This window comes from Lygodium microphyllum, chromosome 12 (genome assembly GCF_053477565.2).
Source record: "Lygodium microphyllum isolate KBCC chromosome 12, Lygodium_microphyllum_v1.1.10, whole genome shotgun sequence".
Taxonomy (NCBI): Eukaryota; Viridiplantae; Streptophyta; class Polypodiopsida; order Schizaeales; family Lygodiaceae; genus Lygodium; species Lygodium microphyllum.
The window spans coordinates 145,586,635-145,613,699 of NC_141146.1; the positions used below are offsets into that span (position 1 = coordinate 145,586,635).

Here is a 27,065-nt window from a genome sequence, read left to right on the forward strand (position 1 = left end):
TATTGTGTGTCACAACCCTAGGGTCGACTCCCTTAAGTTCATCTAGAGACCAAGCAAACATGTCCATGTACTCTCGTAGGAGAGCAACAAGGCTAGCCTCCTCATCCTTGGTCAGGTCATCTGCTATGAATATAGGTCGAGGCTTCTCACCTTTCCCTACCAGGTTGACTTCCTTGACCTTGGTGGGTCCTTCAATAGGATCGCTAGTTTGGCCCTGCCTCTTTGCTCCTAGCAAGACCACCATTCTGTCACCCTTCTTGAACTTCGTGAAGCGTTTGGATAGGTCCTGTGGTTTCTTTTGTCATTCTGCGTTTGACTCTTTTGTTCGTTTCTTTCTTTCCTCCTTCAGCCAATTGTGCCTTAGGTGGACCAGCAAGTCTCCCTTGGTGCGTTTGGTTTTGGATGGCATAAGTATTTCAGGGTTGCTTTTCGTACTGACTTCAGACTCCAAGTTGAACTCATAGCCCTCACTGGAGGAAGAAGTTTCCCCAAGTGGTCATAGTTTAGTAGGCACATTTGTCCTAAACACATGTACCACTGGTGGTTGGGCAATTTCAGCTGCTCATAATCCACTGCCCCTATGCATTCCAACCAAGACCGATTGCAATCCAATCTCATAACTTCTCTCTTGATCTCATATGCATTCCTTTATTGGGGCTTCGAGTCTGCTGTTATCTGCTCTATCACCCTTCCATCAGTATCATACTCCACGGTATCCATTTCCTCCTCACTCTCCTCACTGATGGAGGAACAATCCTCATATTCATTGTCAGAACCATCACTCCCTGACTTCTCCTCGTCTCCTGGGTCCTTCTTTCTAGCCTCTTTCTCGTCGATGACTAGAACCGAATTATATAGCAAGTTTAGGTCATGAACTTTGGTCCACTTCCACTTGTGCTCACCCAGGAGGTCTCTGAGAGGCAAGAAATTAGCAGAACGATTGCCCTCCAATCTGCCTGTCAAATAATCTAGGGTCTCTTGGAGTTCTATCTTATTATTTGGGACATGGAAAGTGACAGGTTTGGGGCCCGACCATGTTAAATACGCAGATCTAGAGCATGGTAGGAGCTATGGAGGATGGAAGATGAAGACAAGAATCATGTTGACATAGACAAGGAGAGACCAAATGTTACACAAGTGAATTAGGTTCCAAGATGGAAGCTTGGACTCATAAAGACAATCTTGTGTAATGGACTGACAATGAGAAAGACACTAAGTGAAAGTACAAAGCATCATGATATTGTATTCATTCCATATAAAAAGTGGTAGTCAAGTACAATGCTTTATAGTTGTTGAATGGGTGCAATTTTCCCTTTCTGTGCATATGGGATTCCTGCAGCCTGCATGTCTTCATCCCAAACTACCTCATACACATAGGCTACATTAGGTGTGATTGCTAATATCTCAACACCCTTCCTCAATCACAACCAGAAAGTACAAAGTCTGTACAGGATTTAGTGAAAGTAACACCTGCAAAGTGTGGGCAAACCATAAAACATGGCAAAACACCAGAGGTTATCGCAAAAAAGGCTAAGTGTGGGTACCCCAAACATGATGGTCATCCAGAGGCTGTAGAGCAGGGACCTTACAGAGGCTGTAGTACAAGGCTACATGAGGAGTTTTACAAGGCTAAAGAAGTTATGGATCAAGGATAGAAGGCCCTTGTAGTTTTCAGCATTACTTTTGACATAGATCTTCAATTCATTGTAGGTCTTCTTGTTGGAGTAGTCCAACTTGCTCTTTTTGATCATGTACTTGTTGTTCACTTTGCTTGCCACTTTAGAGTCTTCATGATTTTTCTGATTCTTCTTCTTATTCTTTTTCTTTTTGATCTTTCCTTCATAGACTTTGCTTGAATTAGTCATTTGGTTCTTTTCTTTATGGTCCCCCTCAAGCAAAGGTATCATCTTTGAGGCAGCAGAAATATCTTCAAAATCTTCAAATAAATTCATCAATTGCTCTTCAAAACAAGTAAGTCCATCCATCCTTGCAATCAAACGGAATAAACAAGTCTTCCATGTAGTTGAATTGAGCAACAAGAGTAATGTTACGCTTCATGAGAAGCATCTTTATAAAAGACTTGATTTTGGTCATTCCCATGATGGAAATAAGCTTCAAATGACTAGGAATAACCAGCAACAATGAGTTGATCTTTGTATGTGTCAAAAGACACAAGCAATGGCAGTGAAGTATCAAAAGATACTTATTTAAATTTTGATGTTTGTTGCTTGAGTTTGACTTGATGATCTTCAAAAACTCTTTGTAGCTTCCTCTCCTTGTAGATTTGATGGTTGAATACTTGTTGAAAACCTTAGATTAGAGTGGCCTTGGCTTGGTTTAAGTGGTAGGAGAGAGAAAATGAAGAAAAATGAGCTTGAAGGTAAGTGGCTATGGCTGTCCTATCAAAATAGGGACCAGCAACTATTAAATGAGCTCCCACGGGCTCCACAGGTTGAATCTGATCAAACTTTTTAAGATGGAGGACCCTCACTAATGGGTCTAACTGTCCCTAAGAGGGTTTGTACTCATTTTTCTTGAGTTGAGAGATCTAAGCCTTCAAAGTGGTCGCTATTAAAACTATGCCCAGATTTGGGAAAATGAAAATGTTGGGCATGATGTGCATCAATCTCCTTGATTTTTATGCCAAGAAGTTGCGCCTTGACCTAAAGAACAACTCTCAAGAAGAAATCTTGAAGAGATATGTCCTGATTGATGAGATATGGCTGCTTCAATAGAGGTAGGTAGGTGTTGTCCACAGACATAGTTATGGTAGGGACTCTGAAAAGAGGCAATGCTGAAGCTATAGCTGCCCAATCTCAATGATTGAGGTGCCATAAAGGAGCTCTGGAAGTAGAAAAACATTCTCCAGAAGGAAGTTTAAAGATATTTGGCCTGTGGAGACAGATATGAAAGCTTCAAGCTGACAAGGTGCTGTTGGCTATGGCTGCCATGGAAGCTTCATTGAAGGTAGGAATGCAAATGAAGTTGGAGATAGAGTCCAGTACTCAAACTAAGCTAAGGAGAGATGGAAAGGAGATGAGAGGAGTGAAAGGAGAGTTGGGCCATGCTCAGCTGAGCTCTGATACCATGTTAAATACGCGGATCTAGAGCATGGCAGGAGCTATGGAGGATGGAAGATGAAAACAAGAATCATTTTGACATAGACAAGGAGAGACCAAGATGGAAGCTTGGACTCATAAAGACAATATTGTGTAATGGATTGACAATGACAAAGACACTAAGTGAAAGTAAAAAGCATCATGATATTGTATTCATTCCATATAAAAAGTGGTAGTCAAGTACAATGCTTTATAGTTGTTGGATGGGTACGGTTTTCCCTTTTTGTGCATATGGGATTCCTACAACCTGCATGTCTTCATCCCAAACTGCCTCATATACAGAGGATGCATTAGGTGTGATTGCTAATATCTCAACAGGCTACACGCCCTCCTTGCCATCATGTAGAGTGGTACTGAGTGTTCCTCATCTAGCGTGCACATGGCTTGTGCAGCTTGCTTATACTCCTCCTCATCATCTGAGAATGGGAGATCGATGGTTGCAAGGACATGTATCCAATCTCGCTCATCCTCAGGGAAAGGGGGATATACTTGGTCAGTGGCCCATACGATGTGGTTGGTTGCGTGTCACCCCTCAATGTGGCTGAGATGGAATCTAGATCAACAAGTGTTGTCTTCTAGGTATCCATCTCCACCCTTACTGTTTCCTTTCCTTACTGCTTCCTTTCAATTCCCTAAGAAGATTTGATTGTTGCCCCTGTCCTCAATGACTCGTGCATTCCTCATCCAAGGTCAGCCTAGCAGGATGTCGTAGTCCTCTCCCTTCATAACAATGAAGTGTACAGAGAACTAGACACTTGCAATCTTCACTGGCCAATTCTTTAAAACTCCGAATGGCCTTACCTTCATTCCATTTGCTAGCTGACATTGAACCTAGCAGTCTCAACGCGAGGGTTCCCCCAGGCCTGCAAGACTGTGTGGCTCAAGACACTAACCCCTACACTCGTGTCTATGATTCCTTTCCACGTCATGTCTCCTAGGGCCAAAATAGGTAGCATAGCGTGCATCTTAGTGCCCTCCCAAAAAGCATTTATATGCAAAGATTTAGGCATTGAGTGCAGTTTCAAGCTCTATATCTATGTGATTGCATCATGCTCATGCAGGTCAACAGCTATCTGCTCAGTTGGTTCCTCCACCCAGTGCTTCAATTCGAGCCAAAGTGTTGGATACTGCCTAAGTAGGTCTCCTAGGCTCAGGGTTACTGGAATGGTTACTAATGTCATGAGGAGGTTACTTGTCATTTATCTTTCCTCCATTCCCACACCTCTAGGCCATTGGCCTTGGGTGTTTTGCTGGCCCTGCCTCCTAAGCTTCTCCTGGGTGGTGCTACCCGTGGCATAGGCGCATCCCTTGACCTTGGTCAAGAGGGTGAGACTAGGGTGCTCACACTAGAGAAGTCCTCAGTTTCGTCTTTTATGATGGCCTTAGCATCCTTCAAGTTCTCTTGGGCTTCCTTTACCCACACCTTGACCTTTTCAATCGCTTCTAATTGGCACTTCAGGTGGGGGTACTCCCCTACCTTAACACTCCCTTTCTTTATTGTTTTTGGAGCAGTGGTCTTAGCCTCAGCATCAGTTACCTTCTTGCCACTCACTAGCGTCGTCTCTCCGTCATTTTTGAGAGTGATCTTAGTGTCGCTTTTCTTCTTTCTCCACCTATGACTCTTCTTTCCTACTGAGGCAGCATCTAGGTTTCTAGGCCAAGGCAGTGATATGCTGGCCTGCCATATTTGTGCACATGTCATGACATGCAGCGGGATGGGTGTATCCTCATTGTCAAATGTCTCAATTCCAAACAGCCCCAAAGGTACTGATGGTACACTGCTTGAGATCGAGGATGGCTTTTGTCTAGGGCATTCCCTAAAGAGATGGGTGATGCCGCACTTGGCACACCTAAGATCAGCTCTTTCCCTATTAGCCTGCTCTTTTTTTGGGCATCATGTCGATATGTGACCAGGGTACCACAAGTTGCAAGTGACTAGGTCCTGGGTTGGCCCTGAAAAACCTCTACCTCTTCCCCTTCCGAATGCCATCACCGGCACTGATCGATAGTCCATGAGGACCGGATTACCCTCTTCATCATGCGAGACATAAGGGTTCACATATGATTCCTCTTTCACGTAGTGGATGGGAGGCTCACTCGGTGGATGTGTCACGAAGGGTCCATGCAGTTTGGGTATGCTCGTGGGATTGATCTCTAATTTAGGAACAACCGGTTTTGCATCATTAGGTGCGGGAAGGGCCAATGGGGCTCCTCTTCTGAAGAAGTATGGTGAGTTGTACTGTTGTGCATAAGGAAACCTTCTTGGAAATCCACAATGCATTGCATCATGGCCAAACCTTCCACAATTTGCACAAGGCATGGATCTTAGATCTTGGCACTAGGCAGGGATGTGATTGCCTCCACAGTACACACACTAGACATGCGGTCTAGTGGGTCTCTTTACCAACTCCTGCAACCATGCTAGCTCCACCTTGACTTCGGCTAGCTCTTATTCTTGTGCCGTGCTCTTTCCCTTATCCTGCATGTCAGGGGTTGTTCTCTCACTATAGGTTGTGGCTTTCTCTATGGTTCTTTGGCTAGACCCATCTCAATTCAAGCTTTTAACGCTTCTCTCCCTAAGCTGGTCATCTACCCTTATTGACTCATCGAAAACTCTAGCGAGCACATCTCTCTACAAGCTCAAGTTGCTTGCCAGTGCCTTATAAATTTCCTTGTTGCGGATTCCGTTTATAAAAACGGTAGAGACCGCTCTCTCATTTGGTCGTTTGTTGTGGTAGGGATTCTCTTAAATAGGCTACGTACATGAGTGACATAATCTCTAATGTCCTCTTTGTCCTTCTGACTAACATTCATCAGTGACATTCATCAGTTCGGACTATGAGGTTGTCCGAATACCTTGTCTTTAAAAATCTCTTGATGAAGAGATCCTTCAGGTGATTGAAGTTTGTTCACTCTGTTGCGTCTAGGCTGGTGTACCACATCATTCCCTTATCACCCAAGCAAAGCCTGAAATCCTGTGAGCATTGAGCGAGGTCCATGAGACCGTCGGCTTCGTAAACTTGCTCAAATTGCTCCACGAAGCTATAGGGGTCATTGCTGGGTTGGTACTTGTCTAACTGCTTGGCCACTACAGGGATCTTGTTGTGGCTCTTCGCCCCCTTGCGTGACTCCTAAGCCTGTGAGCAAAGAGGTGGCTAGTGTATTTGCACTTAGCTATGTTTTCTATGAGCCGCTTGACAAGCTCGCTTAGCGTCAGGTCTGCCTCTAGCTCCCTCTCCCTCTCTGCATTCGGCCATGTCACGACCTTACCAACTAAGGCTAGAATGCATCGTGCCTCGTGCATCTCTAAGTCTTGCTGAAATTTCCTTGTCCTTTACTTACGGTTATACGCCGGGATGCTCTGCAGTGCTTTCCTAGCTGCCTTTCTCTCTTCCTCAAGGCTCATGAATACTTCCTCCATCGGTATGCCATGGATCACAGTCTTTGTTAGCAGGTCCTATTGGTCGACCATATGCTGCAATTCGATTGGAAACTCGCCCAAGTCCAACTGGTCATCCTCTCGGTCTGCATCTTCTCCTGACATTTCTATAGCCTCTCACTCCACTAGGTTGTCGATCAATCCAATCAGCTCGGGTAGTGACTTTTCCTCAATCCTATCGTCTTTGAACTCTTCCGGGTCTTTAGGGTCCTATTAACGAGGCTCTATGGCACCCAGCTATGTCTCACGGTCTGCTCCTACTAGTGGGTTCTTTGAATTATTGTGATTCTATGTGAATTCCTTGTTATTGAAAACAACTGTCAATTTTATTCACATTTGTGCTTAGTGCTTTCCAATGCACAGTGCCAAATTAGGCTTTCTCCCTTTTAGTGTACTTTAAATGATGAAATCAATGTGGGGTGCGAATGCAAAATGAACAATGCAGTTTTCGCTTTTTCCCCTTTTTTTGTAGCCTAATATGGCTCTAAGCGCATTTCCTAGTTGTCCTCTCGTATTGTTTAGGGTCTATGCTACACACTCTACACCTTGTCAAGGCCAGATTGGAATCAGAGGGTCAGTTTTAGCTCTGAGTCTCGTCTTTCTATGGCCTGCTACTAGAGGTTGACTCTAGGCTGCCCAAGTGTGGTTTCTCCAATTTTTTGCTTCTGAGAGCTAGGTCAGATACTCAGGGATGTTTGGGGATGTGTTTGGAGTGGCCTTGGCCTAAGGAGGTGGCTCACTTTTACCAGTTTAAAATGTTCTGCCTTAGTGGTCCGATTCCCAAAATTGGACCGTCCAATTTTGGGTGGTCCGACTATCCAACTCGAACTGTCCAATCAGACCGGGTGGTCCGATCCTAGTCTTGGTCAACTGGAATTGATCCAACTGTCCAAGTCAGACTGTTCGATTAGACGGGTGGGTCCAAGTCTAAAAATGGGTCCTAGTCCCACATGGTAGGGTTTGACTGGCAGAGTCGGATGGTCCGATCGCGTAGTTGGTCTGATCGGACCGGGTGGTCTAAGCCTAAGGTGTTGCATTCGATTGGACAAGTAGTCCAACTGGTAGAGTCGGACCGGTCGGACTCCAAGAGTTGGACAGTTCGAGTGTCTGATTTTGAGACTTGGACACCTGTAGCCTAGTCCGACTGCGTTTGCTACGAGGCAGTTGCGAGGACACGAGTGATGAATGCTACGCATGGGGGTCCTAGTACAAGCTCCAACTTTCCAGATCAAACAAGTGCAACTTAGAGAAGGTCAAGGAAAACCTGGAATGGCTGGGCGATAGCAAAATGACCAGATCAAACCTCTTCTATAGTACATGCACTCACACTCTCTCTCTCAAGCTCTCTCTCTCTCATTGTCTGACTGCAAAATGAGGCCTTCCCTGACCTTTTGAGCCTCTTATTGCCTTGCTCAAGTCTCCTTCAACCTTATGGTTGCCCCTCTTGCACCCATCTACTCAAGATTTAGATTTTATACCCCTTTCTCCTAGTTTTTAGCCTATTTTCAGCAGCAAAAAACCCTTCTGTTATCCCTATTTCCTTGATCCTAATCCTATCCAAGTGCAACAAAAATCAAAAACAGTGGCTGAGGTTGATTTACCTACTTACCTACTCAACAACAAACCAAAATACTTACTTGTTCTGAAGATCAAACCACCTAAATCTCCTATCTATCTCAAGCACCAGTTCGGACTGAAAACCCTATCTCTATGCTAGATTCGAAGCACGCGGCACTCAAGGCTCAATTCTGTCACTCCCGACAATGGGACCAAAATGAAGGGAGCTACAAGCTCAACCCCCGAGGCCTATGGACTGCTTATTGTTCAAGCGTTTCAAGCCAAGTGGCAATGGCTACCTCTCACATAGTTGATGCGCCCTCCCTACCTATGGGATGTAGCGAGCTTACCTTGATTCCCGATCAAGTATCCTCCTCTCCCGTGCACACTGGTAGCTCCACCATCCTTGAGGCAAGCTCAAGAAACCTCAATCCCTCTCCAACAAGCTCCATCCTCCATAGCCACGCGAGACAAGAGAAGAGTAGAGAAGAGAAGAAGACGAAGAGAGGAGATGGGGAGCTTCTTCTCCTCGATCCTTCACTCTCACACACACTCCCTCACACTCACTCACTCCCTCTCTCAAGCATAAGAAAGAAGGCAAGAAGAAGGCAAGAAGAAGAAGAAGATTTTTGCCACACACAAGAATGAGCTTCTCATTCACTTTTCAAGTTTATATACATGCCCTACTTCCCACGGGCGGTCATCCTTAATTTTTACATGGCCGGCCATGGTGTAGCCCTTTTTCTCCATTCTTTCACTTCCTAGCTAGTCCTACCACCCTTCTAAGTTTACAATTTTCACAAGAGAGAGCGTTTGCATTTAAAGGTGCGCTGTGTTGCTTTTAACTCCTCTAGACTTTGGCAGCTACTCCTTGGACTTTTGGTGGTTGTTCCCATGCTTTTGGATTTTTTCTAAACTTATTATTCTTCTGGGTGCCTTCTCCATGCCTACCCTACGCCTTTTCCTGCTTCTCAAACTTTTATATTTTCTCGCCTTTTTCTTGTTGCTAGTGTTGCAGTAAACAATGTGTCGAGGATGACAGAGAGCACAACCTGCAATAGGAGAATTCACCGAAAGCCTTATAGGAAAATCTAACCCTAGAAATCATGGCTGGGGCATAATGCTAACACTTGTATCAGCATATTCAATACACTTGGAGCTATAGGCTAACCAATAGACCCCATTTCACCTTGAGCAAGGTGAATGATGTAGCATAGATCCTAGAGACCAGAGAAAGAAGCTGGTAAAACTGGGCATAAAGCCCCATTAGGCTGAGAACTTTGACAAGAGCGCGAGAGCTACAATCATCTTCTTGTATTCACACTCACATTGTTTTCTAACACTTGAAATGTACTTAAAAAAAGCTGAAAGCTTGATTTTGCATGGTGCACAGAAGAGAGCAAGCACACACACCGAGTGAGTTTAATTGAGGACTATTTGTAAATAATAAGGAACTCACTGAAACCTAATAATTAGAATGAACCCATGACCAAGTGAATACCCTAAAACATAATCGGGTGATCAAGAAACCCAAGTATAGGACCATAGGCAATTTTTCGACGAAAATCCAAAGGCTAGTCGTCAATTACGACCTACGAATCCAGATAGACCACCATGATAGGACGTTCGAGGAAATCATAGCATACTTCAAAGAGGAGAGAAAACTAGCGTTAGAAGCTTTGCAGAGCATAGTGACCTACAATCAGGAACAACAAGCCATAAGCTTGTAGTAGAGCATAGAAATGTGTAAGATTCAGTGAGTGCTGGCCCTAGCAAGTAGAAATAGGACATGCCTTGATGCAGAGAGAGAAAGATCTCTAGAATGTGATCTCACATTGAGCGAGCTTCTTACGAAGTGACTGCTAGACAACTCGTGAGCAAAGTAGAGCGCCGCTGCAATGGAAACCTCGTTGCTTTTAGGATTAGGAGTTAACCAAGGCTCTAAGAGTCAATTAAGAATCCATGTCATGGCTAAGCAATTAGACAAGTACCAGCCAAACTATGACCCATATGGTTTTGTAGAGCAATTCAAGCAAGTGTACAAGGTCAATGGCCTCACCAATCTTACTCTGCGCTCAAAGCTTTTGGTTTATGCCTAGGAGATAAGGGTAGGATGACCTGGTACACAAGTCTAGACGCTATTGAGTGAAGTGACATCAACAACCTCAAGAGTATCTTCATTAAGAGATTCTCTGAGCCTAGGTACTCCAATTACCTTCTAGTGTGGCTGATGAATGTGAAGCAGAAAGACAAGGAGGACATAAGAGACTATGTCATCCACATGAGGAGTCTCTTCAAGAGAATCCCAAACTAGTGAGTGACCCACTGAAAGAGCGGTCTCCATAGTCTTCATCAATGGGATATGAAGTGAGGAACTCTAGAAGGCCTTGGCAGGCAATTCAAGATTACAAGAGGGAGACACACTAGCTAGGGTCTTTGACTAGGCAACTAGAGTGGATGACCAACTCAAAGAGAGAAGCTCCAAGAGCTCGACACGAGAGGAGACAAATGCTAGAAACTCTAAGAGAGTTTCAATGTCAAAGGCAAAAGATCATGACCAAGTACTCAGGATAAAGGAAAGGGCACAAACGCAAGTCAGAAGCTAGCAAAGATAAAGACGGAGCTAGCCAAATTATAAGAAATGATGAGATGACCAACAGGCCCTCATGTCCAATTAGTGTATTGTGGCGAAAACCACCTACCAACCGAGTATCACGACCTGAGGTCCTGACCTTGCACCAATTGCAGAAGGTTTGGCCACAATGTCATTGGCTCTCTCGGCACCCAATGACACCAAACTAGACATTCCTAGGATAGAAATAAACCCTACAAGCATACCTAGACCACCTGGACCCTATGTAACCCATCCACTGAGAAATGCTCCAGCCCGAAGCTGAATGACAAAGAGCCTTATGTGAACCCTTGTGTGTCATATGACGAAGATGAAAATGCAATCCTTATGGATTACTGACCTGTACCTGTGATGGCATTAGGTAGAGGCAGAGGCAGAGGCTCTAGAGGGTAGACCCAAGAACTAATCTCATGTTGGATTTGTGGACACCCAATACATATCTCCTCATGTTGCCCCGAATGGGAGCACGCTAATCGATCTTAGATGCCCAGAGTATGGAATTACTCACCTGTTTGATGAATTACCTAGACAAAAGCCATCGTCTAGTACAACAAATGAGCCATCTATGCCATTAGGGTTGTTTGGAGTTGAGACATTTAAATGAGAGGTCACACTCATCCCATTGCATGTCATGACCTTGTGTGTAGAAAAAGCATGCCGCCATATCATTGCCAGGGCCTAGTAACTTAGATGCAGCCTCAATCAGAAAGAAAATCCATAGGCGAAGGAGAAAGAAAGCTAACGCTAAGGTCACACTAAAAACCGAGAGTGCCACAATGCTACCTACTGGAAAAAATATGACAGACGTAGAAGTAGAAACATAAGCTCCAAAGGCAGTCAAGTAGGGGAGTGCAATCCCAACCCGAAGCACCAACTTGAGACCATCAAAAAGGTCAATGAGCAGGTGAAAGAAGCCTAGGAGCACCTAAAGGATGTTGAGCCCATATTGGAAAATGAGATTGATGATCTCTCAAGTGTAACCATACCATTCTCGCCTCCATGAACAAAGTTGAGGAATGTGACTGTACCACAAGCACTGTCTTTTAACTAGAGCCTACATGCTACGTGCTAGCAAACCAGTCAGGCCCATTGGCCAAGAGATGCAGAGTTAGGAGAGAGACAAGTAGTCAATAACCTTCTCACCACCCTAGTGACCACCCCGATGACTCTAAGCCTAGGATATCTACTTAAGCAGCATTCAACCCTATGGCAAGAATTGAAGCAATGGGTTGAAGGACCAATGGAGCAAAAAGTAACTGATCTACATGATCATGACATGATAACTCAGATATTCAGTTTGACGTTGCACTCAATGCCCAAGTCCTTGCACATCAATGCCTTTTGGGAAGGCACCAAAAGGCATGTAGTCTTACTGCTAGCTCTTGAAGGAAATTATAGATACAAGAGCAAGAGTTAGTGTGTTGAGCCATGCAATACTCCAGGACTGGGGTAACTCACTTATTGAGAATGCTAGGTTCAATGTCACCCTAGCCAACGGAATGAAAGTGTGGCCATTTGGTGTTAAAGAATTGTCCCTTGAAGATTGTAGGAGTCCAATTCTTTGTTGGCTTTATAGCCATGAAGGGAGTGGACTATAATATCATGTTACGCTCGACCCTGGATGCGCAATGCACATACTACAAGGAAATGCATGTATAGTGACAGTAGGTAGCAAAGTAGGAATAGCAGCATCGCTATTAGCGTCACATTTGCGACGTAAATAGAGATGCCCCACAGGGAAAAAAAGAGGGCCGAAACTTGAGCACATTTCATTTTGCACATTCGTGAGACATTTCGAGAGGGAGAGCGAGAGAGAGAGTGACCGTTTTTCATAGAGGGCGAGAGAGGGAGAGGAAGAAGGCTTGCTGCCGCCGCCCCCGCCGCCGCCGTTTGCGAAGGAGAGGAGGAGCCGCTGTCATGAAGAGGAGCCGCCAAACCCTCGCCAAATCTTTACGGTGAGTCCATTCTCTCTCTCTTTTACTTTTTTAGGGTTTACATTGTGTATATTGAGAGAGGGAAGGAAATGAGAGAGAAAGAGAGGGAGAAGGAGAGGGAGGGAGAGAAAGAGAAAGAGAGGGAGAGGGAGGGGGAGGAAATGAGAGAGGGAGAGGGAGGGAGAGAAAGAGAAAGAGAGGGAGGGGGAGAGGGAGAGGGAGAGGGAGAGGGAGAGGGAGGGGGAGGAAATGAGAGAGAGAGAGGGAGGGAGAGTGCATTCTCTCTCTCTTTTACTTTTTTTATATAATTTGTGTATCTATATTGAGAGAGGGAGAGGAAATGAGAGAGAAAGAGAGGGAGAGGGAGAGGGAGGAAATGGGAGAGGGAGGGGGAGGGAGGGAGAGAGAGAGAAAGAGAGGGAGAGGGAGGAAATGAGAGAGGGAGAGGGAAGGAGAGAGACAAAAAGAGAGGGAGAGGGAGAGGGAGAAGGAGAGGGAGGAAATGGAAGAGGGAGGGGGATGAAATGAGAGAACGAGAGGAAGAGAGTGTGTATTCTCTGTCTTTTTTATTTATTTTTTGTATAATTTCTGTATAATGAGAGAGGGAGAGGAAATGAGAGAGAAGGAGAGGGATAGGGAGAGATTAAAAGAGAGGGAAATTAAAGAGAGGGAGAAGGAGGAAGAGAAAGAGAAAGAGAGGGGGAGGGAGAGGAAATGAGAGAGGGAGAGGGAGGGGGGAGGAAATGGGAAAGGAAGAGGGAGGGAGAGGGAGAGGGAGAGGGAGAGGGAGGGAGAGAGAGAGAGAGGGGGAGGGAGAGGGAGGGAGAGGAAATGAGAGAGGGAGAGGGAGACATTAAACATAATAGGGAAATGAGAGAGGGAGAGGGGGAGAGAGAGGGAGGGAGACATTAAACATAATAGAAAAATGAGAGAGGGAGAGGAAATGAGAGAGGGAGAGGGAGAGGAAGAGGGGGGGAGACGAAAACATAATAGGGAAATGAGAGAGGGAGAGGGAGGGAGAAGAAATGAGAGAAGGAGAGAAAGAGAGAAAAAGGAAATGAGAGAGGGAGAGGAGAGAGAAAAAAAGAGAGAATAAGAGGAGAGAAAAAGAGATAAGATGTTAAACATAATAGAAAAGAGAGAAAGAGAGGGTGTGGGTGAGGGTGAGGGCAAGGGAGGGAGAGGAAATGAGAGAGGGAGAGGAAGAGAGAAAAGGAAATGAGAGAGGGAGAGGAGAGAGAAAAAGAAATGAGAGAGAAAGGAGAGAGAGAAAGAGAGAAAGATCATTAAACCTAATGGGAAAAGAGAGAAAGAGAGGGTCAGGGTGAGGGAGGGAGAGGAAATGAGAGAGGGAGAGAAAGAAAGAAAGGGAAATGAGAGAGGGAGAGGAGAGAGAAAAAAATGAGATAGGAAGAGGAGAGAGAAAAAGAGAAAAAAATCATTAAATCCAATAGGGAAAGAGAGAAAGAGAGGGTCAGGGTGAGGGAGGGAGAGAAAATGAGAGAGGGAGAGAAAGAGAGAGAGAAATGAGAGGGGGAGAGGAGAGAGAAAATAAATGAGAGATAGAGGAGAGAAAAAGAGAAAAATCATTAAACCTAATAGGCAAAGAAAGAGGAAATGAGAGAGGGAGAGAAAGAGAGAAAAGTAAATAGGACCTTACAATAACCTTAGGATACTATGATAGTATATACTAAGAATGAGTCCACCTCACTAAGAATAGGATTGGCGATTCACCTCACTAAGAATGAGTTCATGTACCTAGCACATACCATCATAGTACCCTCTTAGCATCATCCCCATAGCCTCATACTACCCTAGAATCAAGCTTCCACTTGTGTCAGCACAAGGGTACCATCGTATTTTACCCTCCTGCTCTCTATATTTGTGTATGATTTAGGTACAAAGGGTACAAATACATTATCCTAGAAACGACATTATACAAGCTTCCACTTGTGTTGGCAAAAGGGTACCATCATATTTCACCCTCCCCCTCTCTATATTTGTGTATGCATCTACATACAAAGGGTACAAATAAAAACAAACAAAAGAGAAGCCAAATAGACAAACGTAACAATATATGGGTATAATAGTCAGTGTTACAACTTCTCTTCTTCTTTACTATCCATATTTGCTATTGTACCCAAGTATTATGAAGGTAGGTAGATAGATAGATAGATAGATAGATAAAGAGATAGATAGAGACATAGAAACATAGTTTCATAGATAGATAGATAGATATTATTTATCTATCTAGCAAATTGTAGGTATAATATGTGTGTATCCACATATTATACCTACAATTTCTCTTGTACCCATATACCGTACCCATAGGTGCTATTGTACCCACATAGTGTACTCTTTTTGTGGGTACAACAGCAATTCACGTGGGTACAATATCTAGTACCTGCTACCTATTAATAATATCATGGTATCAATTATCATGCTAGCGAAGTATTTACTATCTATTGCATAATATCATGCTAGCCAAGTATTTACTATCTATTATATAGTATCATAGTACCCTAGTATGTACTACCTTGTACCTATTACATACTATCATAGTACCCTATTATTTAGCACCTAGTACCTAATACATAGTATCATAGAACCCTAAATCTACTACCCACTATTGAGTACCTTTTAGTACTCAAGTATTTGGTACTTAGCACATAGTATGCTAGCACCCTAGTATCGATTACCAAGTATCTGGTCCTATCACATAGTATCCTAGTACCCTAGTATCGATTACCAAGTGTTTACACTAGTATCATAATACCCTAGTATCTAGTCATAAGTACCTAGTACATAGTATCATAGTACCTTATTATCTAGTCGCAATTACCTATTACTTAGCACAAAGCACTTAGTACCCTAGCACCTATTACCTAGTAGCAAAGTACCCTAGTAGCTAGTACCTAGTGCCATGTATCTAGCACACACTCTCATAGTAGCCTTTTATTTAGTACCTAGTGCCTAGTACCTAGCACATGGTGTGATATTACCCTAGTCTCTAGAAACTAGTACCATAGAACCTCACATCTATTGCATAATGCTTAAGGTACCCTAGCACCTGCTACATAGTATCATAGTACTGGGTACTTGGCACTATGATACTAGAGTACTAGGTGCTAGATACTAAGATGCTATGATATTATGTGCTAGGTACTGCGTACTAGGTACTAAATACTAGTGTTCTATGATACTATATGCTAGGTACTAGGTATTAGATACTAGGGTACTATGATATTATTGTAGTCGTAGTCGTAGTCGTAGTCATAGCCGTGGCTGTGCTCATAGTCATAGTCGTAGCCGTGGTCGTAGTCGTGGTCGTGGTCATGGTCGTGGTCATGGTCGTGGTCGTGGTCGTGGTCGTGGTCGTAGTCGTAGTCGTAGTTGTGGTCGTAGAAAAAGAGAGAGATGGAAGGAGAGGATAACAATCTAAGAAAAAACAAGAATGATAGCAAAAACAAATTGTTTGTTGTAACGTAGACAAAATGGAAAACAATGAAGGTCCTGTTGTTCAAGATTGCGAGGCGTATCTTAATCAGCTTGTCCCATGTCCTTGCTCTCAATGCAAGCTAGCAATTAGATGAAAACGCCGATTGTCTATAGAACACGTACGACGATTTGGCGAGTTTCAATCTGAGATCATTGATTAGGCGATTGTGGATTTTCAACAAATGGTAAGAAAAGTTAATATCAATCATGCATTGTTCTCGCAAGCTAATTGAATACCATATACAATAAGATTGGGTCTCGCTGGCAAATTTTCTATCCAAGGAGGTGATATCTCATCCCAAGGAGGAGTACACCCTTTGCAGCCAATTAGAAGAGTTCGTGGGCGTGCCATGGATGGAGTGCAGGAGCCAATCCACCACTTGCAAGGCCAACCTATACCGTCAATGCCAGAGGAGACATGCAACCTTCCAGACCTACCTACAATCTTGGAGCCGGAGATGGAGGCAATGATTGATGCATTGATTCCCATGGATGTCGAGACTTCTGATCCACTTAGAGAGGAAGCATCCATACCATTATATAATGGGTGCCGAGTATCTCGCCTGAAGACACTGCTTGCACTCTTAAGTGTGCAAGCAAAATACGGGTGGAGCGATACGAGTGTGACCGAGTTGTTCAAGTACCTTGTACATACGCGTCGTTGATTTTTTTTTCGATACTATTATTTAAAAAATTTATGCTTTTTCAAGGTGTTTATGATTTTTTTCAGGTTATTGAAATATCATATATTACCACCTACCATGCCTGAGTCTCGTGATGATGCAGACATGTTTTACGAAAGCTTGACATGGACTACAATAACATCCATGCATGTATCAACGGTTGCATACTGTTTCGAGGAGAATACGAGACTATGGAGACATGTCCAAAGTGTGGTGCTCACAGGTATCGACAGGACTTGCAAGGGCAAACCATCCCTCAAAAAGTTCTCAGACACTTTTCGCTTATCCCCCACGTAAACCACATGTTTTGTACGTCCAACATGGCGCAGAATAGGTCCACGGATGGAGTTCAACGAATATCAGCGAATTCACGTGCATGGAGCCACATTGACTCTACCTTCCCAGGCTTTTCCTGAGAGCCAAGGAATCTTTAGCTCGGTCTTGCAATGGATGGTGTGAACCCATTCAGTCTGCGTTCAACTTCTTACAGTATGTAGCCTATAGTCCTTGTCAATTACAATATCCCTCCATGGCTTTCTACGAAGAAAGGGCATCTCATCCTTAGCTTACTCATCCCCGGCCGCTACAAAGTCAAAAATATGGATGTGCATCTTTGTCCATTAGTCGATGAGCTTAAGATTTTGTGGGAGGAGGGGTCACCGTGCAAGATATGAGTAGACACGATGGTTGGCGGTCAGTCAATATTTGATCCATTCTCATGTGGACGATGCATGACTTTCTGGGATTCGGAGAGTGCTCAAGTGAACAGGCCTCCGTTCTTGTTGGTAATATCTATATTTTATCTTGTTCAAGCAAGTATTCACTGGGTCGTGATGTTGGAACAGGTCTGGTTACCTCAGGTTATCATACATGTCCATTGTGCGGACCACAGTTAGACTCCTGAAGGTCAGGAACCATGAAGAAGATGGTATATCAAGGACACACTGCTTTCTTGCCAGAGGATCATGAACTCAGGGAAGGTTTCCTTGGATGACCTCTAACACGTATGAATGCCGCAAGCTGGTACGAGCTGAAAATGGTCCACGCGGAATCACATCCAAATGGAATGCGGTGGTTCTCAGTTTTCTACGAGTTGCCATATTTGATCCACTTACAGGTCAACCACTTGTTGGATCCCATGCATATTTTCAAGAATGTGGGCAGCTTGCTATGGGACCACATCACAAGAAAGAGAGACACTATAGGGGCACAAATCGATTTGAAGAAGGTAGGTAAGATAGAGGCACTTTGGCCCCGCAGTCGCGTGCAGCTTCCTCGCGCTCCTTGGGTTTTATCCACTAAAGAAGAGCGCATTGTGAAGCAAGTAGTCAAGTTTATTTGCACTCCGACGGGTATGATGCGTTCTCTCAAATCTGCATTTTCTAAAGACAACCAATTATCAGGGCTAAAATCCCATGACTAGCATAATATATGTTAGGTTTATACTACGAATGGATTGTAATTGGCATGCGCATTTTGCTATTTGGAGTGTAGCCATTATTCATAATGCTTTCTTATTTGTGGCAGTTTGTACTATCGATCGCGATCGGAGGATATCTTACTCCAAAAATACGCAGAGCCAATTATAGGTTGTCGACTTTGGTGCAATGGATCTCACAGAAGGAGATTAAGATGTCCTCTATTGAATCCGTGAGGCGGGGAGGAGTGGAGACGGTCTGTCTCTTTGAGAAATACCTGCCTACCAGCATGCTCACGATACAAATCCACCTTCTTATGCATCTTTAGATGAAGTGGAGATTGATGGACCTGTCTATATGCGATGGATATTCTTCTTGGAGCGCTTCATTAAAACCCTGAAAGGCTTTGTGCGACAACGAGCTCAGCCAGAAGGTAGCATGGCTAAAGATTGGCTGGTGTCTGAGGCACTAGTGCATATTTCACAATGGCTACCAACGGTGGATCTAGACAACGAAATGCTATGGTCGCTGAAGGATGATGATAGACTGACTGGAGATGTGGTGATTGAAAATGGGATAGAAAAAAGAATGGATGCCTCAATGGAGGAGAACGTGAATCGCTTTTGTATGTTGCACCATGCCTCTATGGAGATGTGGCTCAAATCACTAGGCAAGATTGAGAGGAAGCGCAAGGTGAATTCCAACGTAGTATGTGTCATCGACTGATTCGATATCCCGAGGGCATAGAGGAGATGCCACGGTTCATGTCAATGCGATGGTTGCATGGAGCTTTGACCGCAGCATCTCGCGAAGAGACAGAGGTCTCAATGGAGGAGTGGGAATTCTCGAGGGGCTATAGTCCAAAGGTGATGAGGGGTTTAGGATTTGTCGTATCTAAATTTTATATACGACATCTAATTTGAGTGTTTCAATGTACAGTACAAAATATATAGTGAAACATGGTCATGCGGATGGCATTTTTGCGTGGAGCATATTGACAAAATGCGCTCCACAATGGACTGTGGTATCATGGCAAGGTTCGAGCAAGAGAGCCGGTGACGAGCAACAGATCCAAACACGGTTGTGGATGAGATGGAGTATTTTGGAAACTTGCAAAGTATTATTACGGTGGATTACCGTAGCTACTCCATGATACTATTCGATGTGCAGTGGTTCAAAGTGGTACTTGGAGGAGTTGGAGCAACAGTTCGACGAGGTCCATCTGGATTTCTCGAAATAGATTTTTTTAAAAAATGGACAGATTTGCGCGATACCTTTGTGTTTCCGGCCCATTGTCAACAGGTACATGGACTCATTTGTTTGGTAATTGTATTACGACATGGTTTATGTCACAATGGTTTGAACTCTCTTGTATATATTTGTGAACGTGTAATCTTCTATCCAAACCCCCGACAACCTTGATGGTGGTATGTTATACCTTCAACTCCCCGAAGTGTGAGAGTATATGATCAAAGCGATGTTCTGAGCATAGATGAAGATAATATGCAAATATAGAGGGGTTGATATTGCAAGGGGTGGAGGCCATCGAAAGCTTGGAGCCAGCATCGGCTAACAATGATGGAAATATAGGAGTCCAAGAATTCTTTGAGAACGAGGTGGACTCATCCTTTTGTGGTGACATGTCTATCGACCTTCCAGTGTATGCGGAGTTGTGTCAGGAGATTGACATGGGACCATAGGATACTTCATACTTGGAGCATCTACTTACTCAATTCGTTGACGAATCGCTTATAAGGGTACATAAGATATGAATTTTAAGTGAGATTTTTTTTAAAGAATTTATATTACTGTGCTTTGTATGATTTAAATATGAATGGATCAATGTGTGGTAAAAAAAATACACATAACTCACATTGACTGCACTTAGGGATCCTCAAGTTAGGAACATCCAGTGGCTTTGGTCAACCGGCTCCATCTCTAACCCCCTAGCCCATTTTGATTCCCCAAATCACACTTACATAATATCAAGGGTAGGACGTACCGAGGGAGGTCACACTTACCTATGGTTAGACTTGTCTCCCTAAGCCACGCACTGCATCTCCAATGATGCACAAACTGGGTCCTCAAGTGTGGGATGACAACCAAGCGGACCTATGGTTCAACCCAACTCCCAATTCCACTCACACGAGCACTATGCACCACACAATAAGTTATTTATACCCCCAAGTAGATTCCACCTTCTTTTCTTTTTAGGTAAAAACAAATGCTACAACCCACCACCGTCGAAGGCCCCATCATCCATGCAATACATTCTTGGCCCCCACCAGCTAAAATCGGTTAATCAATCTCTCCCCAAGACCAATCGCCATGAGACCCCATCATCATCAACTCACACAACCACCCTTTTCAATCACAAAATCTTCATCAACTCAACACTGCAAGTGTCAGGGAGTTGGCACCTGCCTAGGAGGGAGGCAATGTTCTACGACAGGTCACCATTCAACCGAAATGAAGTAGCGAATGACCAAGGAAGACCATATCGAAAAGTGAATGAAGAAGCTCTTTCTACTCATGTAGGTGCAATGAAGAAGAAGGCAAGATCAAAAAATGTGGGAGAGCCTGGAAAATTTTGATGAGGTCTTGTCAAGGATGAGGATGCTCTGTCAAGGATGAAGGAGCACCCCCAAGGGCTCTCACAAGGAAAGCATAGGGTGCAATGTAATTCATTTATGAGAGTTCCATGAACTATTTTGTGCAAGTGGTAAAGTCTCAACAAACATAGGTGAACGGATAAGGCAACTTGAAGGGAATCGGAAAAAGCCATGTTAAGCTCATGGTGTTGCTACCTTTTGGAAGTGAGAGGGGGATCTGTCCAACACCATCATGAATTTCAAAGACAAATCCGACCACTTGTCCAACATCATCTTCAATTTAAAGGAACCGATCCACTCAAGGTCAGTGTCAGGGAGGGAGCTACCCGAACTATATCTTCAATTTCATGGGCCAATCCATCCAACACCATCACCCACAAGGGCTTGTATACAAACTCAAAAAATCCATTTGGCTACACCCATCCCACCTTCCAACTACTACACATCAATGCCATGGGGCTAGCACTAGTCTAGGAGGGGGTAATGTTAACCTCAAAACAAGAAGAAATCAAAAAAATTGGAAAAGCACAAGTCATGACCTAAAAGAGGTGCCAAAAGGAAACTGGACACAACGGAAGAAGCAGGAAGGAAAATGACCACAAGGGCGGCCACAAAAGCTAAGTCAAAGGCAAAAGTGCATTTTTGAATGCAAGGTGCCCCTAAAATATTTTTGTAATAGAGTGCCAGGCTTTCTCTTGTGCAAATTGTAAAGGTCGATGGGCAATAGGAAGGAAGCTAGAAAGGGAATCACATTCCATTTGCAGGACAAATATGAAAATGTCATTAGTAGAGTACTAAATAGTACCAATATTATCAAAAAGCACCAAAAGGTAGATCATAATGTACTAAAATACAAAAAAAAAAACCAAAATATTTTGGGAGATATCAAAATGCAGAAATAGTTGGGTGCAAAATGCACTATAATGTGTGCAATAAAGGTATGTAAACAATACCAAATAGTACCACAGAGTACCGAACAATATTTGATATTCAAAAATAAAAAGAATCAAACAGTATAAAAAATACCAAAAAGTACCAAGCGATAGGAACCCGCCAAGAAGTGGGGAGTACCAAATAATATTTTATATTAAAAAATAAAAAGTACTAAATAGAATCAAAAATATTGTAAGAGTACCAAGCGATGGGGAGTTCTCCCCCAATCGACAAGGGATCCTCTATAAAAGTTCTCAAGAGGGTTACCACCAAGCAATGACGAGGGGAGCACTCCAATAGTGAGGGCCCCCGCTCGCTTGGTGGTGATCCATATGATGATTGGTGCACATGGGGGTCACCACCCAAGCGATGCGGGGGGCTCTTCGTCCTCCTGTGAGGGGCCTCTCTTACTTAGTTGTGACCCATAGGAAGTTCAATGCACATGAGGGTCACCACCAAGAAAAATGGATGTCATCTACTGTAGTAAGGGTCCCCCCTCACTTGGTGGTGACCCATAAGGCATTTAGTGCACATCAGGGTCAAGACCAAGCTTAATATACCAATATCTTCAATGCACATGTTGCTTGCATCGTGCTTATACTCAGTTTTCCTATTCGACCCATGTTGACCGCCCTCCTGAAATATGCTATTTTCCCTTCTCCAATTGTTCAACTTCTTTTCTAGCCCTCCAAGTTTGCTTTTGCACATTTCTAGCATAGATGCTCCAAACTTTTCCCATGCAATCTTATGTGTGGAAGGGTCTTCTTTTGCAGCACTACATCTCTCAAATGCGTAACACCTGACAAACTTTGATGTCATCTCCCCACACAATGGGGCGGCCTGATATACTTGTGTCGAAAGAGCAGTCTGCAGTCCTTGAAAAATTTAGGCTCTAGATGGTGTAGGTATATCTTAGCATTCTTTCAATACTACAGCATGAACACTAAGAGCCATTGTCCATCAGGGAGATGAGCATTTGTCAAGTCCCAAGTAACCCTCCCCTCAAGGCTCAAGCCATAGTCCTTGTGTAGTTCATGTGCTGTAAAGAAGAATTTACGAAGTACAAGATAATCATTCCTTTTGTTTTTTAATGCAATGCACAAGTATCTAATTAGTTACTGCGTGGTACCTAAAATTCATCCTATAACTAACTATATGTGATCATGCAAGTGACGATCTGAGTGCTCACCCCTCATCCTCGTTATCAACCTATTTTGTTACTAAGACGAGGTGTTTTCTATAGTCTCACCAAAGATATTATCTATTCTCTTCAATGTTGCATTAGCGGTGGTGGCTGCTATGGGATTTGCCCTCGATGCATGATTATGTAGTACTAGCAGCCTCATAATAGCTGGGGGAAATCGAATCCCAAAAGTGCAAAGCTTCACACCTTTAGCTGACACAAAAAGTGCTAGGAAGAAAAACCCTCCGTACAATAGTCCTCATAGCAAGAAGAATAGACCATCGAACAAGAAGAATAGGCTTGATTGGATAGTCTAATCATGTGGGTAGTCATGTGTGATCCATGCAAGTCTCAAATCCCTATCATTGCATGGATGTTTGACAATCTAATTGTGTGGATAGCTATGTCTTAGGTTCTTTTATCATTGTCTGAGTCTCAAGCATCCGATTTTTAGAATTTGACTCTGATTTTGGCTCTTGTCTGAGTGGTTGACTCTGTCGGTACGAGTCTGAAGGGTCGTCAAATGATAAAAGTCCAAGTGTCTAGTTTGGGCATTTGAGTGATTGGGATCCAAGCCAGATAGTGTTTGAGTTAGACACTCCAAATAGTGTGGTTTGAGTCAGATAGATGGTTAGGATGGTTTGAGTCATCCAGGTGTCCCAGTCTGCTGACTCAAACGAGGAAAGGTGTGTCTAAGAAGACAAATTCAAACAATCTAATTAGGGCAATCAAACCTTGTGGAGAGTGTTCAAGTGCGGTGAGGAATTGTAGAACGACAAAAAATCTTTAAAAACCCTACTCATGCCTTGCTAATGATTGCATCTAGGGCTTAGACACTGATTAACAAACCAAGCGATGTCTAGAACATACATAGAGGGCCAGAACATGTTGTGACGAAGATCACAATGCACAATCTCTCCTCTTGCGTGTAGTTCTCTCTCTCTCTCTCTCTCTCTCAAGCTCTCCCTCTCACTCTCAACTGAGCAAACGAGCTCTCCCACATGTTCTTAGTCTATTAAGGCCCTTCCTCTTTCTTCCCTTTGATGCATTATAGATTAGAGCTCTTTTTCTCTCCCTTTTCCTTGTTTAGCTTGTTTACAACAATAGAATCCCTACTATGCATAACCTTAAAAAAAACTTACTTGCTAGGGAGATTGAATATCTCTTCAAACTCCCTTGCTTCCTACCTATCTACCTCAAGCACTAGTTTGGAAAAATCCCTACTTGAATGCTCGATGCGGAGCGCTCAAGTACTCAAAGCTTGAATCTGTTTGTCCCAGCAATGGAAACAAAATGTATGAGCCTTAGCTCAAGTTCCAAGATCTACAAACTACTTATTAGTTCAAGCATTTAAATCCGAGTGCAATGGATACCTCTCTCATAGTGGTACGTACTTTCACACCTATGAGTGTAGTGAGCTTACCTCCATGCTCGATCCAGATTCCTTCTCCCTCAAGCACTTTGGTAGCTCCACAATCCAAGGTGTAAGCTCAAGTAAGCTTGATCCTCAAGCTCCAAGCTCCATGCTCCATTGCCATGTGGCACGAGACAAGAGAAGAGAAGAGAAGAAGAAGAAGAAGAGAGGAGAAGATGGACAGCTTCTCCGCCACGGTTCCTCACCCTCACACACTCATTCCCTCACACTCCCTCTCTCAAGCACAAGCTCAATCAAGCAAGAACAAGAAGAAGAAGAGAAGAGGAGAGCTAGTTTTGGCCACACACAAGAATGAGCTTCTCTATTCACTTTTTTGCTTTTATACATGCCCTAATCCCTTTTGGGCACCCACCCCTTTATTACATGGTTGGCCATTTTAGCGTAGGTCCTCTTTTCCTATTTCCTTCTATTTACATTGTGGCTTCACCCATGCTCATCTACTCTTTACAAATTTCACAGGAGAAAGCCGGTGCTCTTTTACAAAGATTTAGGGGTGCCTTTGCATATTCAAATGCGCCTCTTCGATTTTTGCCCTCGCCTTGGGTTTTTAAGATATCTTTGTGATTTTGGTCCTTTTCCCTCTTATTTCTTTTGTCACACCATCTTTTTTCGATCTTCCCTATATTTTTTTTTAAAAAATTGCTTCATTTTTTTAATTTTTTTCCTTTCTTGCACCGGGGTTAACAGATATGTTCTTCACTATCCTCCTATGTAGTCTTGTAATGGGAGACAAGCTTTATCATTTATTTATCAACCATTTCCAAATCTATGATCTCTTATGTTTGAGCAAGTGTTTCAAATGTGTTGTGAAGTTAGGTAAAACCATCTATTGCTCCTAGAAGGTTGATCTTTTCTTCTAGTGTAGGTTTTAAACTAGGTATATCTTTGGTTATTTATGCTTGAGGTACAAACCTAGCATGGTGCAAGAGAGACCTTCATAGTCACCCCTTAGGTGGCTTTGGATCTATATACTTACCAAGGTATAGTTTTGGTAGCATGGGTTATAGCTTGTTAGCCTGAATGACTACATTTAGGTTGCAATCTAAAGGGCTTTGTTGGTCAGCTTTGGTGAGCATGAGATGCTTGTTTTAAGATCCACATGTATAACTATCCTCATAGTAACCTTGTTTGATCAATACAGCCTTGGGTACCCATGTGGAATTGATGTGAGATTTAGTCTTAGTTTTTTATGGTTCTTCCATGACTTAAGATAAGCTCTTGTGACCATTTTTTTAAGGTTGCTCTATTGGCATGCAATTTTTCAACTATTAACTAGCAGGAGCTATTTATTGTGGGTGGATGCACTTCCTTTTGGTTTGTAGGCATTGTTGGCTAGGTATGTTTAGTTAGAAATGGATATTTATAAGCTTATTTCCCCTAATTGATAGTAGACATTATTCCAACCCTAGGGAGGTTTAGGTGGATGCATTGAATGAAAAAATCAACCTGATATTGTGCCTTATATTTGCAAGAGCATCCTAGTAAGATCTCACATCCCACCTCCTCTTGATTAGGAAGAACATAGAAAAGCATTAGGACACTCTCTATTTTAATGGGTATAATCAACTTATACTCTTGTAGTACTAAATAAGGTGATTTTCCATATGTGTTTAGGTTTGCATCAAATGGTACTAATGAGGGTTGTCCTATATGATGTCAAAACTCATATTGTGAGGTGCCTAAGTTTGAGCCTTCATTAATGAGAACATTGACTATGATATCTTTTGAAGCACTAAGTTTGTGGTGTAAATAAACTAATGGTATAACCATTTCTTCTTCTTCATCCAAGTTACTTACTACAACTACTCACACTTAAAAATTTTGTTACGTAGGTGTGTTGTGGCCTTGTTGCAAGGGTCTTATCTTTTTTTTTTGTCACCTCCACTGTTGGTGGATAGTACATGCTTTTCATGTCAAGGATGTCCAAGAAGTAATATTTCTTGATGTGACTTTTATTAAAGTAGCTGAGATCCTATCCTTGTCAAGATTTTGAAGCTCCATGTTTCTTATTCACTTGATTATGTAAATGGGGTAGGGTACTAATCCTCTAAAATTCCTTTTTTATTAGTGTCCTTTAAGCAAGTAAAGGAGAACTAAGTCTCCCTATATAGATGACCATTGCTACATGTGCTTGTCAAACCAAGCCTTCTTTCATGCCTTTAATACAATGAGCACATGGGTTGCTAAGAATGATATTTCCATTAGTCATTCTAGTTCTATGAGGCAATCAATTCAAGATTTGTCACCTTTTCCATGTTCTTGCATGGCAATGCATAAACTGTGAATGAGAAACTCAAAAACATGATGGCATTAGTACCACATGTTAACATGAAAGGTATTTATCATGTGGTCATTTTATAAGTAGTACAATATTTCCATAATCCTACCATAGGTTGCATATTATTGGGGACAAGTTGACAAAGGAAAACTATAATGATTCATCCTATCATATCTAGAGAATTGTCTCATGGGAAGAGGTCTTTGGGAACCGGAGGTAACAAATGAAGAGAAGAAGATTTATAAATATTGGATATGTAAAGACAAGAATGTACTACATTAGATCTCTATATGCATTTTGGAGACTTTAATTCTACATATAAAAAAGGCAAGTACATATAACGA

The 27,065-nt window shown here is 42.9% G+C and overlaps 1 pseudogene; it reads right to left on the reverse strand.

Moving 5' to 3' along the window:
* Window positions 1-648: 648 nt before the first annotated feature.
* Window positions 649-24,818, reverse strand: LOC148028406 (uncharacterized; annotated as a pseudogene).
* Between the last annotated feature and the right edge of the window lie 2,247 nt (window positions 24,819-27,065).